The sequence below is a fragment of the Coptis chinensis genome, chromosome 3, assembly GCF_015680905.1.
Source record: "Coptis chinensis isolate HL-2020 chromosome 3, ASM1568090v1, whole genome shotgun sequence".
Taxonomy (NCBI): domain Eukaryota; kingdom Viridiplantae; phylum Streptophyta; class Magnoliopsida; order Ranunculales; family Ranunculaceae; genus Coptis; species Coptis chinensis.
In genome coordinates this window covers 86,655,250-86,676,664 of record NC_141458.1, presented here as the reverse complement: position 1 = coordinate 86,676,664, position 21,415 = coordinate 86,655,250, and positions in this window count along the sequence as shown.

Below are 21,415 nucleotides of genomic sequence, written 5' to 3'. Positions count from 1 at the left end.
TCATCTTTGTATTAGTTTCCAAAATAATTCTTATCATACTAAACTGTTTCCTATTTAATAGTGCAATTCCAAGTGTGTGTCTCATCAGCAATAAAGCTTTACATAAATTTGGATTTAAAATATGTTCATGAAATGAGAAAAAGGTAATTTATGATCAGTTTTATTTACAAAATTTTCAATTATTCATATTTTCTATAATGATTCTCTTTTTCAATTGTGAAGATTTGAAGACCCCGATAAAAAAAATTGGAATAGAAGAAACAGACAACGAAGAACCAATTTCATTAGAGGAAAAAATGAGTAAGGACAGGATAACAATAGAAGAACTCATAAGATATGGGATGGAACCAACAAATCAGGTTAGCCATTTACTATTACATTATTTTTTATATATTTTCAATATCATATGATTTATATAGTTAGTTTTGTAATCTATGACTTTTACTGAGGGAAAGGTCTTCACATGCAGAGGAAAATTTGTTAAGTTGTTAGGGACCAACTGGTACTACGAAACTTACGTTAAATGTCTTGTAAAACACGTTGATAGTGGTTCAGAACATACATGCACAGATTGTGGAGCCAAATATTTAAGACAAAAAAAAAAGGTAAGTCTTCCAACAAATGTCTAATAAAAAGAATATTGAGTACAAATATTCTAAATGTTTTAATTTACAGATACTTTTTAAAACTACGGGTTGAGGATGAAACTGAAATGACTGCTTTCGTAGCTTTTGGTAACAAAGCAGAAGATATTGTGAAAGTACCAATTGCAAAAGTTCTTGATTTAGAGAAAAAGGCAAGTAAAGCATAAACACGTTTAATTTTAATTCAATATTAAATTATTATTAACTGTTTATTATATAATTTGCAGGGTCAAGATTTCGATGACATTCAAAAAGAACTTGAAAAAAATACTGGTAGTCATTGGATATTTCAAGTCAAACTCAATAAATATAGTATGCATGAAAAGTTTCCATCATTTACCATAACAAATATGATATCTGAAGATAATAAAGATATTGGATCAATGACAGAAAATGCAAAGGTATGTTCAAATTTTATTACAATTCCTCTTCCGAATATTTTGTTTACTATTTTTGAGAAAATAAATAACTAATATATTGTTATGTTAAAATAAAGCAGTAGATTTCCAAAGAAATTACTGAAGAAATTCGACCATCAAAGAAAGCTAAAAAAATGAAGAGTAAAGTGATGAAGACAGCAGAGTATCAAGCAAATGAAGAATCTTTTGGAGAGGAATAAATAATTCTCGATAGTTGAATAATTGTTTTTCTTTTATTAGGATTTTATCTTAATCATCAAGATATTTTAATACATTCATCACTTTTTTGATAATAATGTCAAAGTCAAGATCATTATATAGAATGAAGATAATGCAGTTCAGACTCAGATCCCATTATGAGAAGTAGCATACATCTTTGACAATAAAGATGTGTTATCTATCACACATAAACCTTGGAAAATTATGATATAAACATGATATAAATATTCAATATCAAATAATCCAAAAAAATAACCCAAACAATGCTCAAACAATATTTGCCTGAACTTAATTACTACCTTCTAGAGTTGCATTGCTTGCTGCCAATCGGTAAAATATCAAAGTTTTAATATACAAAGATGCTATTTTAATTAGTTGGTTTAGGACTTTAGGTGAAAAGGAAAGAAGGCCAATTAGGTGAAAAGGAAAGAAGGTCAATAAAGCGAAAGGTAAGCACCAGCTGATGGGTGTCTAAATCTTAATACTGATGGGGCAAGAACTGCAAGAGAATACGGATATCGTTCAGCAATTAGACACCATTTTAAAAATGTTAGACATTGTTGCTTTGGTGGAGGTATTCAAACGTCAGTTATGTTTCAAACGTCAGTTATCTTACATGTATATAATAACTGGAATGAGATAATAATTGAAAGATAGCAACTTACAATTGGATGCAAAGCAACTAATGCAAAAACAAACACAAAAATCAGAGCCATTGAGATAAAGAAGATGTTGAGTCCACAATCATGTCGGATGGAGCGAAAAAATGGAAGAGCATCCCCAGAAGCAAATGGTTGCAATGTAACACACTAGCTTAAACGACGAACAACGCGACGCACTGTATTTAGATCAACGTTTATGTAATATTTAGAATAAATACTTAAATCACGTTGCAAACATGAAATAGAAGTAAAACTTGGAATATGTCCATTTCACTATGCAAATATTAAAGCATAATAACTTAAGAATGAAGCAGAATTAAAACGTTTTATGGTTTACGACATATCAAGAGGATAAAGAAACTCCACTAACTAGAATTGCTCATCTTTTTTTTTAACCCATGCGTCGTTCCATCCGTGGAACTTAAATCCAACAAGAGAACATCTTGAACAAGAAGAAACATTCCCGAGCCAAATTTCGATGCCGATTCTGCATTTATAGAAACTAACAGTAAGCCACAATCCAAACTCAAATAAGGTAGCATATGAATGAAAATCTATAAGCAATATAACATACTTGAATACATACTCTAACTAAAGTGGTAGAAAAGTCAATTTGTAACCAACTGAACTTATCTAAAAGTAAAACAAAAATCTGCACCTAGGGCTATATATCGAAATAATAACTCTCGGCTAACTAGGATTTGACAAAGTTTTCGCTTTTACACAAGCTCTAGATAACAAACCGATGTCGAAAACCGACAATTTTTTCATCAACTAGGTGTTCTATCAAACCAACTAATGGTAAAGCTCAATAAACGAAAGGTAAGCACCGGTGATGGGTGTCTAAATCTTAATATTGATGGGGCAAGAACTGTAAAGAGAATACGGATATCGTTGAAAGCAATTAGACACCATTTTAAAAATGTTAGACATTGTTGCTTTGGTGGAGGTATTCAAGCGTCGGTTATGTTTCAAGAGCTTAAAACCATGAGATGTTATGAGGGGGGTGTTTGAAGGAAATTACAAAAAAAAAAAGCATTGAAATCATTAGAGCATTTGCATGAACTATTGGGGAGCACCGTTTGTTTTTTCCCATGTTTTTACTGCACTAATACCAGAATCGATAAGTCTAATTTGGAACAAATGTTGGCCTGCCAATCTCCATGCCATACCTTACCAAACCAACATATCCAAGTTCCTCAAAAACAGAATTTTGTCATGTAAAAACAGGTTTGATCACGGTGATTGGCAACTCACTTGAAATAAGAGCGAACAAAGGAATCATTTTGCTCTCGGGTCGGCGCGATGCGATAATCACATAGAGATTTCGAATTGCCCTTTCAGCTTCTGTACCCTGAGTAACATCATGATGTTAGACCGAGCTCAAGGAAAAAGGGTTAGAATAAAAGAAATAAAGATATTACCTGCTAAAGATGGAGGACATGCAGTTAGAATCCCAGTACGCACAAAAACAAATGCTACTAATAGTCCACCACAATTGAATATGAAGTCCTGTAATCTTAATTTCCACAGCTATAAATGAAAAACAAATTTAACATATGTGAAGAGAAAAAATAAAAAGCACTTATCGGCAATATAGGGACGATGTTAAGTCGAATGAATTTTGAGAAAGGAGAATATCATAAAGAAATCCTTTTGGCAACAAAAGAATCCTATATGGCCTTTAAATACTATGAGGAAGAGCTTACCTTGACATAATGAGCAATCTTAACACAATAAACAGGAAATTCAGTGTAAAATTTTTAAGGCTCCTCCTGCTTTCCAAGTTTTAAGGACCACAGTCAAAGAGCACCAGAAGAGTACTTTCCAAGTCGCATTTGGCTGCATCTTTTTGTATTTGACTTTTAACGTAATCAAAGGGCGCATCGCAAGTCGGCTTAAGAATCCCAAAACAGCACTTGCTCCTAGAGAAGCAAATGAAACAGAGGAGCAGTTCAACAAACCAAAGAGCACAAATATGATTATTCCTTTTACGAGACATTAGACTACAAGAAACTCTACAAGAGAAATATAGAAAACAATTATGATTATAGTGGGGTGAGCCAACCAATTTCGTTCAAACAACCATAAGCCACATCAATTTTTTCTTTAACAAACTTTTGGAAGGCGGATGGTAAAACATGCAAAGCATTCTCAACATGGTTCGCTCTAATGCCATTCCAACAGCCTGCCAAGAAAATAGAAGGCTATTATGTCTGCAGGAACCAAGCATCCCATGTGGATTTTAAAAATACCTAATGTTTCAAATCCTCCGGAATTTGCTCCCGAAAATGTGATATAAACAAACAAGCAATGTGCTCTCCCTTCTGTTAAAATGCAAGTCTACAAGATTGTCACAAAGTTTGGTGCATCACTCCACCATCTATCAAAGAGATCGATACATGTATAACTTCTCAATTTGTTTGGCCAAAATCCTCTTCAATCTTCGGTAATTCACGTGTTTGCTGTCGTCTTCGAGCAACCTCCTTGCAACCTCCAACAATCAATCTACAAAAAGACATCCACAGGGAACCTCATGTTATGAAAATGGTGCAAACCGGAGAGCGGACACTGGATACAAAAGGGCAATCTCTAATCTCAAGCTTCGCAATTCAGGGCATCCCCGGAAGGCACGTAAGTCAATGCCACGTCGGTGTCTCCTTCAAAAGCAAGCGATAGTGTACCTAACTAACTTCCCATATTGTCCAATGTAATAGAAGGCCTTATCGGTGAGCAAACCGGATATCTGCTAACCTTCGAGCTTCTTACGGTTCATTACAATAGCACCAAAGCCCATATCCATGGGTTCTTTGTCGAGATGGTCCGGTAGGTGTCGCCCCATTATACAAAGGCGGAACACCACAAGATCGGGCGGTTCTTTGACAAGACCCCACAACAATTTGCATTGGTCATTTTATTGCAAAAATGTAGAATTGAACATTGACTTCTTACACGCCGAAATGGCAACAAGGCCCACTTACGAGGCGGGGGAATCATCATCCTCCGGGCAAAATTTGGAAAGACTTCGAAGTTCACGTAGGTCATTGCATGTTCGCGACCCACAGACTGAAGCCTGCGTTACATACCATGTTGTATTTAGCCACTTATTCTGTCTTTAGCATTGCATTTTTCGCGTCTCTTTTGGTTCCGATTTGGTACCTTGAGAGTTGGGACTAGGATACTTGGTCTTAGGTTGTTAGCTTCTAGCTAACTTCCCAAAATTGTTGTAATATTTGTGTGACAATATTAATTTAGTAACTATTAAGGATCAAAAATAAACAAAAACACAATATTGACTCTAAGTAGCATCAATGAATAAACTACTACACCCTTTCATTGCAATCATTCAAGTAGTGTCGACCTACTTTACCTAATCATTGTTTAAACCCGAGTCTTTTTATTCAATTGCCTTTTTCACATATTGTATTCTCAAGCTTTTAGATTTTGTTCCCTTTTTTACAATGGAACAATCGAGAACTCATTGCTAATAGAGAAAATAAGGTCGCGACTTTACAACCACACTAGCTAATACCACTAAAATAGATTTTGCTATACTACCACCAAACCATTATCCCAAAACCAAATGAATATGAAACCATCAAACCTTATCACCACGAACAATATCACAACGCTGCCATAGGACCGTAAGCATAGACTAGGCTAAACCCTTGAAGTATAATATCTAACAAGGAGCCTCATCTTCAAAAAGGATGTTTCTAATGTTAAATTTTACCTCAAATCTATTTCGGGTTTCCATCAATTCATACCTTTTTTGCTCTCCAACAACAAACTTCGATCTTTGTGCAAAATATTTCTTTTCTTTTTTTTTCAATCAAAGCAAAGCAATGAAAATAGAGAACATCGATATCGTGTCGGTCTAGAAAACTTCGAGGGAAGTCTAACCGACAAATAGCACATTGGTGGAATGGAACACAAGACAGCCTATTCAAATGACGACAACAACAACAACCAACAACAACAATAACAATAAAAATACAAATAGTAATAATAATAATAATAAGAATAATACTAAAATTAACAATTCTAAGTAATTTCAAAGAATAATCGATTCTTTGTGGCTATCATTGTGTAGTCGGCAATCACGGAAATAATCAATGAGCTTTATCTTTATAAAGGCGGTTAGGTAGGATAAAGTTTGCCACATACAAAAATGGGGAACAAAATGATTATAGACCAAAAGAATCACATATACTTTCACGATAACTCTTTCACATTCCCTGGTGCTGCTCCTTTGAAGGATATTGATTCGATGCCTTCAGTCGAACGAATCAAAGAGAAAATCTAGGCCAACATTTGCTTGCGTACATTATGTAGTTAAGTGAAAAAGGCAGAACGGGCTCCAAGAGCTACCAATCACAACTCCTAAAATTCTAAATGAACCTAGACACTCCTTAACCTAAATATACATTTGCATATAAAAAAATCGAAGCTTCGAGGCTTGGCGGATGGAATTTTTCACTTTCGATATTGAAAGGAAAGCCTCATTATAAGTGCACATCATCGACGTGAAATACTAAGATGACAAGTTAATCCACCTCAATGTCAAAAGAAGCACATCTCTACTATACTTTCTAATGGAGGAACACAAAAATACACACCACAACAAAGAATTCTTTTTCAAGACTATACTTTCGGGCAATCTATGGTGGACATAGAAGATTGGCCTATTTCATCAATCGACAAAAGCGGGGGACTCCACTAGATCGCCAAGGTGGAAGTTACTTACCAAGCGCTTGAGGATGATGAGTCGAGAACTACTTCACTATTGGTCCGAAGTCTTTAAAATTTGAATCACATTCAGTTTGAGTGGGTTAAGCTAAAAAGCTTCACGTAGCGCGATACGTCTTGATGAAAATAACAATATTCACCAATTAGCTTGGTTTCCTATCTGAAGCTAACTTTGCCACTGGATCTACTTCCGGGCGACTACCACAAAGGTGATCCTAACCCACGGTGACCGATGTCGAGCCGGTACACTATAGTTGCCTGTTCGATGAAATCATCTTTCAACAAAAAGTATTTGTTGTGACCCCCGCAAGTTGGAATTACCGGTAACTCCGGGCGTAATTTGATATATGTGTTCTTTTGGGAAGAGCTAGAAATAAAATATTAGTTTCCTCATTTTTAATTTTTCCACCGGTGCTCCCCCTTGTACACGGTTTATTTCAAAGATACTACTTTCCTCTTCTTTTTTGTTTGTTGGTGCTCTAATAAATTCGATTGGAGGCCATGAAATTTATAAAAGCGGCATTTGAGGGGGTGGGAACACAAACAAAAGTAAAAAAAGGTACAAGCACCTTATCTTAAATAGTCAACTCGTGCCTACTCCTTCCAAAAGAGGCAAAATAATTAACGAAGCTTGCGACAAAACATGCCTTAATCCCACTTTTGCGTTTTCTTGGGGCATGTTGATGGAAGGGGAAGTGCCCTCAAAACAAAACAATTTTTACAACAAATGGACGGACAATTAGAGACTACACCACCATTCTACACTAACTAGAGCTCTACCTCACTCTAACCTCTCATACATAGAAGCAACAAGAGTTATATTCTTAATCCACGTGCATGGGGTACCTAAGAATAGAGGTCGATTAGGAAACAAGTGCCGATGCAATCTCTAAAGGAATAGGACGGGTCTACCTTTGTTGTCTTCCAAAATGTTAAAGATTAAGCATCGGCGTAACACCACCCATGTACCCCTATTATTTCTTAGTTTCCTTTCAACATACTTCAAATAATTGTCAAAACTCATAAGTGCAACAGAAAAGCTACCCCTTCAATAGGGAATGAATAGAAAATTCTAAAATGCTGAGAATCAATCGAAAACATAAGAAATTAAAATGAATAATTAATCATTTTGAAACTGATATACCAAAAGGAAGAGTCAATCAAAGAGTGGTGAAGTGGTCTACTTCTTAGTTTATTTCCATTGCTTACGTTATTTTGCAACTTCTTTACATAACATCCGTGAAACAATTTGTTGCAAAGTCTTTATATTTACTATTAAGTTTTAGTAAATATTATATTATTAAAGTATGAAAATCTGATACTAACTTCCATTAATCGCAACTCTACACAATAGAGTTCCAAAGAGAGGATTGCCCCATGCTCATATCTTGTTGTTTTTGAAAATTCAAAGAAAGCCTTCCACCCCCTTCGCAAGTCAACAGAGTTATATCTACCGAATTGCCCGACCCTACCGGACAAAGTTGCATATAATGGGTTGTGGAATTCATGATTCACGGTCCATGTGGCCGTTTAAACCAGATTCTCCTTGCATGGTAAAAAGCGATGATGGGAATCAAAATGTTCTAGGCACTATCCTAAACCATTCCAGAGCGAGACAACGATTGATGAAAATGACTTCACAAATATATGAGGAGAGACAATGGTCGAATCTGAAAAAAAAGACGGAATAACTCTTGATAACAAATGGGTCATTCCACAATGTGGACTTGATTGTGAAGTTCCAAGCCCACATAAATGTTGAACATCGCAACAAAGCAAGGTCAATCAAGTACCTATTCAAGTATATTAATAAGGGAAAGGAAAGAGCATCCGTGAATGATTGTTGAGAATGTAGTGACCGACAATAACGAGAAGGAACAAATTGTCGTGGATGTTGATGAAATATCAAACTTCTTAGATCATCAATTTCTTTCTTCTTCGAAGGAGTTTGGAGGCTTTTAAATTTTGATATACAAGATGTAAACCGAAAGTGTCGAAGCAGTTGCCATTCCATCTTGAAGGTCAGAATATTGTATACTACAAATGAAAGATGATCCAAAAGTAGTAGTCGTTGTGAAAAGCGCCCAAAACAAAGTTTACAGAATGGTTCAAGGCAAATGAAGAGTATGAATTAGCCGGGGGACACTTACATATGTTGATTTCCAACTAAATTTGTTTGGAAAAAAGTATAATAAGTGGACTCTACTTAAAACGAGGAATATCAGTTGGGCGAGTTTACTACGCACATCCTACATAGGTGAAAGGTTCTACTTAAGAATGTTGCTTAATATTGTTAAAGGACCTAGGAGTTATGAAGATATTAGATGCAGTTAATGGAACCCCACATCCAACTTTTAAAGCAGCGGTCGTAATCTTTCAACTACTTCAATTGTCCATCTACTACTAATGGCTTTTTGTGATATAGTAAGTAACATATATAATAAGTAACATATTAAGCAAAGATCCTTCTCGACCATTATTATATTCCAATAAAAGTCTAACATTATTATTAAAGTTATATGTCATTTGACAACAAAAATATATATTATGTCGACTTAATGATATCTCCTATTCTCATAAAACAAAGTATGAATTATGCAACAAAAACTGAATCAAGACTACATACCACTCCAAAATGGCCCTTGAAGCACCAAATTGCCAGTGCTTTGCAAAAACCAATAACTTGCTGCGCAAGAACTGTACTTTGAAACTCTTTTGGATCAGAATATGAACTTGATCTTGTTGCTACCTGCATGTAAAGCATCCAGGCACATTTACTTTAATAGGCATGGCCTTACCCTATGAAAGTCCAATCCCATGAGTTGGCCCGTCTACATCAAAGTAGTCCAAGGTATGGACATTGGCTTAACAATGTATATTACATTAGGTATATGAGTTGTTACTTGCAATTGCAGACGTAAAATACACTGCAAGAAATCTTCTAGGACCACTGATATTCTCCATGGTGGGACCAACAGAGTTCAGAGAATAACAATTGACCTGAAAGAAACAAAAGTTGTTCAGTTAACAAATCAGTAGTAACATCACAGATTTAGTACGCAAGTTCAATACCAAACCATGAGGTGCCCAACATTTGCATGAAGAAAGAATGAAGTGGCCAACCTCCATACCTGTCCTTTGTCAATGAGGCTGTTAATCTGTAGACATAAATACATAATATACTTATGAATCTTAGTGAGTACATAGAAAGGAAATCATAAATGCAAACCAATTTTCTTATTCAAACCTTAGCTCCCCAGAGCACCAGCTTTCCATGGCTTGCAAGTTGTGCGACATATGCTCTAACCAAAGAAAACCATCAAATAAGGTACTGTTCTTCTTGCCCATAAAATAAAAGGGTACACCTAAATGATCATTACTTAATAAAAAATTTATATCAATAACACTATCCGGATTAACACATAGGACCTGTTTGATTCAATACATTCCTATAGATAATATAGGTTTTCCAAGAATACACCATTTATTCATTCATGTGTGGTTGAACTAAAAGTAAAAGGCAGGAAATATTCTCAATCAAGTGCACTTCAATTTTTATCATAGGAGAAGTACAACAATCCGATTTCAAAATATTTTATACTCACAAAACATTGATTGCAATGAGGACATTAGTCCATAATCTTCCATTGCATGAGATGTGGCATTCCTGAAGAGTCTACTTTAAGTCCTGTTAATTTATTTGTTAATATCAAGTTTTTCATTTTATATTATGTAATCCTTCATTTTTGGATTACAGGCATACGGTTTGCTAGAGGACGACAGTGAATGGAATGATGCTATGAAGCAAGCAAGCGAGTGGGCAAATCCAGCTTCTTTAAGAGAACTTTTTGTCACTTTAATCTTGCTGTGTGAGGTTACATCTCCAGAAATACTTTTTGAAAATCATCAGAAAAGCCTTGGTGAAGATATTTTGTTTCGTTACAGAAAAACCAACCACAACCAAAGTCTCCAGCTAAGTGATGACCAGATAAAGAATGATACTCTTTGCGAAATTGAGAATATCATGGTTCGTAGGGGGAAAACACTTACAGATATTGAAGGTTTTCCTAAATTCAATATTTCTTCACAAGCATCCTATGGTAACAAATTGATTGCTGAAGAATTGGATTACAACTACTTAGAGTTGCACAACGAACATATTAACCTCTATAACGGTCTCAACAATGAACAAAAAAATGTTTACAACTGTGTAACTGATGCAGTTGAGACGCAATCTGGAGGTGTTTTTTTTGTCTATGGAAGTGGGGGAACTGGGAAAAACATATCTCTACAAGACTATCATTTCAAAACTCCGTTCGAAGTAAAATTGTTCTTGCGATTGTTTAGCCGAGGGAATAGCATCACTTTTTACCGTGGACGAACAAAGACATTCAAGGTTTAAAATTATGATACCTACAGATGAGACCACAAGTTGTGACATTTCTCATGGTTCAAAACTACACAAGCTTATTTCAAAAGCTGACCTTATTGTGTAGGACCTAAGCTCCAATGACTCATAGGCATGCCTTTGAGGCCGTTGGACCGTGACTCTGAAAAACTTATTGAAACCGGATACTAGAGATTTTGGTGGAAAGACATTTCTCATGGGTGGAGATTTCAGACAAATTTTGCCAGTCATACCAAGAGGTAAAAGAATGGATGTTGTTAAAGCTTCGATTAACAAATCAAAACTTTGGAAAAACTGCCAAGTTTTTCACTTGAGTGAAAACATGAGACTCAAGAGTGATGTGATGGACTATGACATCAGTAGTTCTCGTAGATGAGTTTAGCAAATGGGTTCTAGATTTAGGAGATGGGAACCTACCTGCAAAGGCGATGAACAAAGAAATAGAGCCGACTTGGATCAAAATACCTGATGACTTACTCATTTCAGAAAGTGACAACTCAATTGAAGATATCATCAGCACCATTTATCCAGATTTGGTGAATAAGTATACAGAAGTTAAGTACTTGAAAGAGAGGAGTATTCTAGCACCGAAGAATGACACGGTAGACGAAATAAATTCTGCAGTTGTTTCAAAAATTCTTGGAGATTTAAAAAGCTACTTAAGTGCAGACTCTCTATGTCCAATCCCGTGAAAAGCAGAACAAGAAGATCTCAGATCCAATGAGATTTTTTAAATGACTTGGAATTTTCCGGAGTACCAAACCACAATCTGAAGCTTAAGCGTGGAGTCCCTATTATGCTGATGCGAAACATGAATCAAAGTGAAGGACTGTGTAATGGTACTAGACTCACAGTGACAAATATTGCTCCAAAAGTCATAGAAGCAACAATTATTATCGAACAAAGATAGGAGAACCGGTTTTTATTCCCGAATGATTATGTCTCCAATTGACACAAAATGGCCTTTCGCCTTGAGGAGGAAACGGTTTCTGTCAAAGTTTGTTTCACTATGACTATAAACAAAAGTCAAGGTCGGACTTTTGATAAGGTTGGTGTTTATTTACCAAGACCAATTTTCACACATGGCGATTTATATGTTCATTGCCTCATGAACCACCTCAAGAAAGGGATTGAAATTCCTAATAAAAAAGGATGGAAATGAACCCGAAGGGTGCACAAAGAACATCGTGTATAAAGAAGTTTTCAATTCAATATGAAGATATCAACTCAAGGTATGTCCTAATATAGCTATTTTACATTCAAGATGAATCACATACAAGATTAAAATAAAAACAAGTTAAATAAATATATATTAATTTCTTGCATAATACAATGGCATGGCAGCAGATCTCCTTGGAATTAGATTGATTGTCTCTTCTGTAGGTCTAGGATACAATTTGTAAAAGAGTGTTTACTTTAATCTAAACAGGTCTACTGGGGTTGGATATGGTGGTGCTGCAAGCGACCATCTAGGTGAAGTTGTCTTAGCTTTTTGTGGTGGTTCTGGAAGGAATTATGTTCTTTTTCAGGAGCTTGAAGCTATAGAGAAAGGGTTGCAAGGATGTCAACTACATGGCTTTTGGAGAGTTGAAGTTAGTTCTAACTATTTGTTCAGAGAATATCAGTAGTTCGAAGAGTTAATTTTTCCAGTCAATTATATTGTAATTCCCAAAATTACATTCTCACTTAGACATTTTGATGTGATCCTAATAAGATCTTTCACTATTTTATTTTATTAAAGGGTGAAAAGACAGCAAAACACAGTCCCCATCTCCGAAAGGGCCAAAAACAGAGGTCTTTCTCAGTGTCTACTTGGAATATTTTAGAAAAACAGATTAATGTGGGAACCTTTATTACACTTATGTATAACATATAAGAGAATATGTATCTGCCAAGGTCTCTCTCTCTCTCTCTCTCTCGATACGATAGTGTAAGGTGAGACAAAACTAGAAGAGTCTAGTTGTTGTAGTATTGTAGCGATTTGTTATTTCAAGTTGGAAGCCAATGCCCCTTGCTTAACAATTTAAGGAAATGGTAAAACTAATTTCTAAGATACATGGACCACATAGAAGATATAAGTAAAGATGGAAAATGGATGTTACTGTGCCAAATTCGAAAACATCCTTTTGAATAGCGTAACCCTCCCCCTTGTTGGTAAATGAATCTAATAGGTACCAGAAAAAAGAAAGAAGATGGAATGTAAATGAAATCAAGAAACCAAAAATCGTGGCAGATCAGATCATGCTCTCCCGATAAGGTCATGTCACTATCTACAATGAAAACAGCCATTCGAGGAAAAGTGTGGCCTATCGCAAGTGTGAAAACCCCTAACTCATGGTGGTCTTAACTGCTGTATACAAGATGCATATGAATTTTTGCAAGTGCATATGCCACAGCAGGCAGGGTGGCTTCAACTTCCTCATCATTGACCTACAAAGATGTACATAATTCTTCAAGATCTGAACAGGCCTGCATGAGTAAAGTCATCGATTACAATTTACATAAAAAAGAAGTGGAATTGCTAATATTAAATTGTACGCAGGATGCAGGATTGGGAATGAGTAATTAAACCACCAGAACTCTCATCATCCTCATCAGGGTCAATGTCAATAACCTTTTTGGAAGAGCCCCTTTTTCTTTTGAGTAGTGGTACTTTTTTTCTTTACTAAACTATCAATGTGTTGTTGCTTAGCTGCACTGCAACATGAAAAGTTACTTTATTTGACTGTTCATTAAATAATACTAAGGAACAATATTATTAGCTATGAAGCAAGGATTGCTCAGAGATAACTCATACTAAAATTTCTGCAAGAGCTAATGAACCATCAACAGAAGTGACACAAGTGGGCGACTCAAAGGGAGAGGTGAGTCACCAGTGCAAAGTGTGTGGCAAGTCATTCGGCTTCACCAACGGTGTTCGAAAGTTACACCACTACTACTTGGGCGATGACAACACAGGTAGTTGATCCGAGTCAGACAACAGTGTCCGAGACTCCCATCCCTACTAGCTCGATTGTGACATCAATTGAAATGAAACAGACAGACCGTGTGGTGTTGAACTATGATCTCAATGACCTTCCTGATACTAATGAAACTATAATATATACTTGAATAGGTACTTGATTGTGAAGTATATTGATTAAGAAGTTTTTCAACAGCTAAGATCATCACGTCAAGGTCTTTCATTTAAAATCTTTCAAGCCCGCCCGTTTTATATTTTGTCATAACAAGCTCGAGGATAAGGTAGTCTTGACCACATATCTTTTTTATTTCATTTTCTTTTAGTCATCTCACATTATGTATGTGTGTGCTCAAGTATCCCCATACTATCTCAAGTACCTGCAGGAGAACAAGTTCTTGAAATTCCTTGGTTTTATGTGGAATCATTTGTCATGGGGTTAGCCTTTCTGGGATCTGTTGTGTTTCGACTTGAGAGTGCACTTGATTTTTTAATGTTTGTTTATTTTATCAGTTACTCTAACCAATAACCTAGCTCTCTAATCGTAATAAATTTGTTCATCTTAAACCAGTTAGTAAATAATGCACATCACTCCTGTAAGTGAGTTTTTATTTAAATTTCTTATAAGTATTTGGAATTTTTAGCCCAATGCAATGCTAGAAAAGCCAAGGAATCCAACCTAGCCTGTCAACTTCAAGTGCAAAGAAGAACCGATGACCATCCACTAGAAATCAAAGTCACATTTGTTAACGGAGTTGAGCAAGTTTTTGATGCTGCCAGCACATCTACACAGAGCATTAGAGAGATGATTTTGGAGAAGGGGCAGTATTTAGAGAAGGATCTGAAGTTCAGAGTCAAGGTCTCAAAGGGAGCAAAGCGTGCAGGAACTTGATGTTCCCTTACAGTATTTCTCCAAACACTTACCCCTATTATATGATAGGGGGACCGGAAGGATCAAAGCATCGGAGGAGCAATACTCGAAGAGTCGGCCGGCATTTCGATATTTACGATATGGCAGAGTATCTTTCCCTCCCTTAATACCCCCGCGGTTAGAACGACCGCGGTAATCGGGTGGCACATCGATGCATCTTTGAAGGTACATCAAGCGTAAAAAGGAGTCACATCAATCCAAGTTGCAGTTCGAAGCGGTGAGTTTTATCATAAGGTTGTGGCAAGCAAGGCACACTAAGTTCGATTACCGGGTAAACTCCTACTCCCCGCCTTCCCATACCTCGCCATCGATGATGATTCAACTATAATTAGCTCAATCTCTTCGGTGATGCCCGCATCTCAATCCAGTTTCACTCCTTTCCCCTATGGTCAAGCTTTTTTAACTCCTTAGCACAAGCTTAAACGATAATAATACCTTTTTGAACTTGACGTGAATCTTATGCCACCATCAAACTTCAAGATGGCCCGGTGCCGAAGTGTCTATTTGTGATTTATTACTTAATAATTTCTCAATCAATATATATTGATAGTTTTTGTTAAGGAACTAATTCACAATGTTATAATATTGTTTTGCAGGAATTACACTATGGAAAATAAATACACAGACTTGCCGAGCTCAACCAAAAACAGACAAGTGTATAGTGAAAGCACATGTCAAGATATTGTGGTTCCCTTTAATCCGTTGAATAGAAAACAAACTTTTGGAATAGACATGCTTCTCATTGATGAAAAGGTCGAGAAATATACATTTAATTAATAATCACTTTTTTAACTTAATAATTTAATTTTGTAATCATAGGGAGATCAAATCCATGCCAAGGTACAGGACAGCCTAAAAGACAAATTTAGAGAAAAACTAGAAGAGGAAAAAATTTATACTTTTGAGAAATTTGAAGTGGACAAAGAAGACAAGAGTTACCGTCCTGTACGATTTAACTACAAAATTTTGTTTACAAAAGCAACTATAGTAACTCCTACCAATGAAGATGACAAGAGTATTGAAAATTACAAGTTCACTTTTGTTGGATTCGAAAAATTCCTTGCAAATGTAAGATGCCTCAAAGCATGTGACTTGAAAGGTATTTTATAAACTTATTATCTTTTGTATATTTTAATAATGCATATTCGAATGATCTAACAATATTTGTAATACAAATATAATAACAATTTTGAAAAAAAATTGGTAATAAAAACCACAAGGTTTCAGAGAAATTACTTTGGTAGGCTAAAGGTAAACATTAATCGTATACGCATTTTTTTTCTTCTATTATTAAATTGTATTTGACAATTTGGGATAATTCTGAGGGGTTATGAGAAGACCGTGGATTTATGGGGAGAAATGTCGATACAATTGCTAATATAAGCAATAAGGAAGAAAATGTTATTGTCATTCGACATCACTATTTCAAAAAAAGATTGGAAGTAAGTTTAAGCTTTAACATCATCTTTGTATTAGTTTCCAAAATAATTCTTATCATACTAAACTGTTTCCTATTTAATAGTGCAATTCCAAGTGTGTGTCTCATCAGCAATAAAGCTTTACATAAATTTGGATTTAAAATATGTTCATGAAATGAGAAAAAGGTAATTTATGATGGAGTTTATTTACAAAATTTTCAATTATTCATATTTTCTATAATGATTCTCTTTTTCAATTGTGAAGATTTGAAGACCCGAAAAAAAAAATTGGAATAGAAGAAATGCATAAACTAAGAACCAATTTCATTAGAGGAAAAAATGAGTAAGGACAGGATAACAATAGAAGAACTCATAAGATATGGGATGGAACCAACAAATCAGGTTAGCCATTTACTATTACATTATTTTTTATATATTTTCAATATCATATGATTTATATAGTTAGTTTTGTAATCTATGACTTTTTACAGGGAAAGGTCTTCACATGCAGAGGAAAATTTGTTAAGTTGTTAGGGACCAACTGGTACTACGAAACTTACGTTAAATGTACTGTAAAACACGTTGATAGTGGTTCAGAACATACATGCACAGATTGTGGAGCCAAATATTTAAGACAAAAAAAAAAGGTAAGTCTTCCAACAAATGTCTAATAAAAAGAATATTGAGTACAAATATTCTAAATGTTTTAATTTACAGATACTTTTTAAAACTACTGGTTGAGGATGAAACTAAATGACTGCCAGAGCTTTTGGTAACAAAGCGTAAGATATTGTGAAAGTACCAATTGCAAAAGTTCTTGATTTAGAGAAAAAGGCAAGTAAAGCATAAACACGTTTAATTTTAATTCAATATTAAATTATTATTAACTGTTTATTATATAATTTGCAGGGTCAAGATTTCGATGACATTCAAAAAGAACTTGAAAAAAATACTGGTAGTCATTGGATATTTCAAGTCAAACTCAATAAATATAGTATGCATGAAAAGTTTCCATCATTTACCATAACAAATATGATATCTGAAGATAATAAAGATATTGGATCAATGATGAAAATGCAAAGGTATGTTCAAATTTTATTACAATTCCTCTCCGAATATTTTGTTTACTATTTTTGAGAAAATAAATAACTAATATATTGTTATGTTAAAATAAAGCAGTAGATTTCCAAAGAAATTACTGAAGAAATTCGACCATCAAAGAAAGCTAAAAAAATGAAGAGTAAAGTGATGAAGACAGCAGAGTATCAAGCAAATGAAGAATCTTTTGGAGAGGAATAAATAATTCTCGATAGTTGAATAATTGTTTTTCTTTTATTAGGATTTTATCTTAATCATCAAGATATTTTAATACATTCATCACTTTTTGATAATAATGTCAAAGTCAAGATCATTATATAGAATGAAGATAATGCGATTCGGACTCGAGATCCCATTATGAGAAGTAGCATACATCTTTGACAATAAAGATGTGTTATCTATCACACATAAACCTTGGAAAATTATGATATAAACATGATATAAATATTCAATATCAAATAATCCAAAAAAATAACCCAAACAATGCTCAAACAATATTTGCCTGAACTTAATTACTACCTTCTAGAGTTGCATTGCTTTTTGCCAATCGGTAAAATATCAAAGTTTTAATATACAAAGATGCTATTTTAATTAGTTGGTTTAGGACTTTAGGTGAAAAGGAAAGAAGGCCAATTAGGTGAAAAGGAAAGAAGGTCAATAAAGTTTAAAGGTAAGCACCGGTGATGGGTGTCTAAATCTTAATACTGATGGGGCAAGAACTGCAAGAGAATACGGATATCGTTCAGCAATTAGACACCATTTTAAAAATGTTAGACATTGTTGCTTTGGTGGAGGTATTCAAACGTCAGTTATGTTTCAAACGTCAGTTATCTTACATGTATATAATAACTGGAATGAGATAATAATTGAAAGATAGCAACTTACAATTGGATGCAAAGCAACTAATGCAAAAACAAACACAAAAATCAGAGCCATTGAGATAAAGAAGATGTTGAGTCCACAATCATGTCCAGATGGAACGAAAAAATGGAAGAGCATCCCCGAGAAGCAAATGGTTGCAATGTAACACACTAGCGAAACGACGAACAACGCGACGTACCTGTATTTAGATCAACGTTTATGTAATATTTAGAATAAATACTTAAATCACGTTGCAAACATGAAATAGAAGTAAAAACTTGGAATATGTCCATTTCACTATGCAAATATTAAAGCATAATAACTTAAGAATGAAGCAGAATTAAAACGTTTTATGGTTTACAGACATATCAAGAGGATAAAGAAACTCCACTAACTAGAATTGCTCATCTTTTTTAACCCATGCGTCGTTCCATCCGTGAACGAAATCCAACAAGAGAACATCTTGAACAAGAAGAAACATTCCCGAGCCAAATTTCGATGCCGATTCTGCATTTATAGAAACTAACAGTAAGCCACAATCCAAACTCAAATAAGGTAGCATATGAATGAAAATCTATAAGCAATATAACATACTTGAATACATACTCTAACTAAAGTGGTAACAGAAAAGTCAATTTGTAACCAACTGAACTTATCTAAAAGTAAAACAAAAATCTGCACCTAGGGCTATATATCAGAAATAATAACTCTCTGGCTAACTAGGATTTGACAAAGTTTCGCTTTACACAAGCTCTAGATAACAAACCAGTGTCAGAAAAACTGACAATTTTTTCATCAACTAGGTGTTCTATCAAACCAACTAATGGTAAAGCTCAATAAAACGAAAGGTAAGCACCAGCTGATGGGTGTCTAAATCTTAATATTGATGGGGCAAGAACTGCAAGAGAATACGGATATCGTTGAGCAATTAGACACCATTTTAAAAATGTTAGACATTGTTGCTTTGGTGGAGGTATTCAAACGTCAGTTATGTTTCAAGAGCTTAAAACCATTGAGATGTTATTCAGGGGGTGTGCTGAAGGAAATTACAAAAAAAAGCATTGAAATCATTAGAGCATTTGCATGAACTATTGGGAGCACTGTTTGTTTTTTCCCATGTTTTTACAGACTAATAGCTGTAACTGATAAGTCTTGGACTGGAACAAATGTTGGCCTGCCAATCTCCATGCCATACCTTACCAAACCAACATATCCAAGTTCCTCAAAAACAGAATTTTGTCATGTAAAAACCAGTTTGATCACAGGTGATTGGCAACTCACTTGAAATAAGAACGAACAAAGGAATCATTTTGCTCTGTGGTCGGGCGCGCGATAATCACATAGAGATTTCCGAATTGCCCTTTCAGCTTCTGTACCCTGAGTAACATCATGATGTTAGACCGAGCTCAAGGAAAAAGGGTTAGAATAAAAGAAATAAAGATATTACCTGCTAAAGATGGAGGACATGCAGTTAGAATCCCAAAGACGACACAAAACAAATGCTACTAATAGTCCACCACAATTGAATATGAAGTCCTGTAATCTTAATTTCCACAGCTATAAATGAAAAACAAATTTAACATATGTGAAGAGAAAAAATAAAAAGCACTTACTGGCAATATAGGGACGATGTTAAGTCGGAATGAATTTTTGAGAAAGGAGAATATCATAAAGAAATCCTTTTGGCAACAAAGAATCCTATATGGCCTTTAAATACTATGAGGAAGAGCTTACCTTGACATAATGAGCAATCTTAACACAATAAACAGGAAATTCAGTGTAAAATTTTAAGGCTCCTCCTGCTTTCCAAGTTTTAAGGACACAGTCCAAAGAGCCGCTGTAAGAGTACTTTCCAGTCGCATTTGGCTGCATCTTTTGTATTTGACTTTTAACGTAATCAAAGGGGGACTGCAAGTCGGCTTAAGAATCCCAAAAACAGCACTTGCTCCTAGAGAAGCAAATGAAACAGGAACAGTTCAACAAACCAAAGAGCACAAATATGATTATTCCTTTGCACAGACATTAGACTACAAGAAACTCTACAAGAGAAATATCTGAAACAGTATGATTATAGTGGGGTGAGCCAACCAATTTCGTTCAAACAACCATAAGCCACATCAATTTTTTCTTTAACAAACTTTTGGAAGGCCAGATGGTAAAACATGCAGCATTCTCAACATGGTTCGCCCTAATGCCATTCCAACAGCCCAAGCCAAGAAAATAGAAGGCTATTATGTCTGCAGGAACCAGCATCCCATGTGGATTTTAAAAAATACCCACTGTTCAAATCCCTCCGGAATTTGCTCCTGAGCTGTGATATAAACAAACAAGCAATGTGCTCTCCCTTCTGTTAAAATGCAAGTCTACAAGATTGTCACAAAGTTTGGTGCATCACTCCACCATCTATCAAGAGATCGATACATGTATAACTTCTCAATTTGTTTGGCCAAAATCCTCTTCAATCTTCGGTAATTCGTGTTGTTTGTCGTCTTCGAAAGCAACCTCCTTGCAACCTCCAACAATCAATCTACAAAAAGACATCCACGGGAACCTCATGTTATGAAAATGGTGCAAAACCGAGAGAGCGGACTGGATACCCAAAAAGGGCAATCTCTAATCTCAAGCTTCGCAATTGGGGGCATCCCCGGCACATAAGTCAATGCCACGTCGGTGTCTCCTTCAAAAGCAACCGATAGTGTATGCGAACTAACTTCCCATATTGTCCAATGTAATAGAAGGCCTTATCGGTGAGCAAACCAGATATCGCTAACCTTCGAGCTTCTTACGAGTTCATTACAATAGCACCAAAGCCCATATCCATGGGTTCGCTGTCGATGGTCCGGTAGGTGTAAGCCCCATTATACAAAGACGGAACACCACAAGATCCGGACGGTTCTTTGACAAGGCCACAACAGCTGCATTGGTCATTTTATTGCAAAATGTAGAATTGAACACAACTTCTTACAGCTTCCGAAAAATGGCAACAAGGCCCACTTCGAGATCTGGGGAATCACCGTCCTCGGGCAAAAGCTGGAAAGACTTCGAAG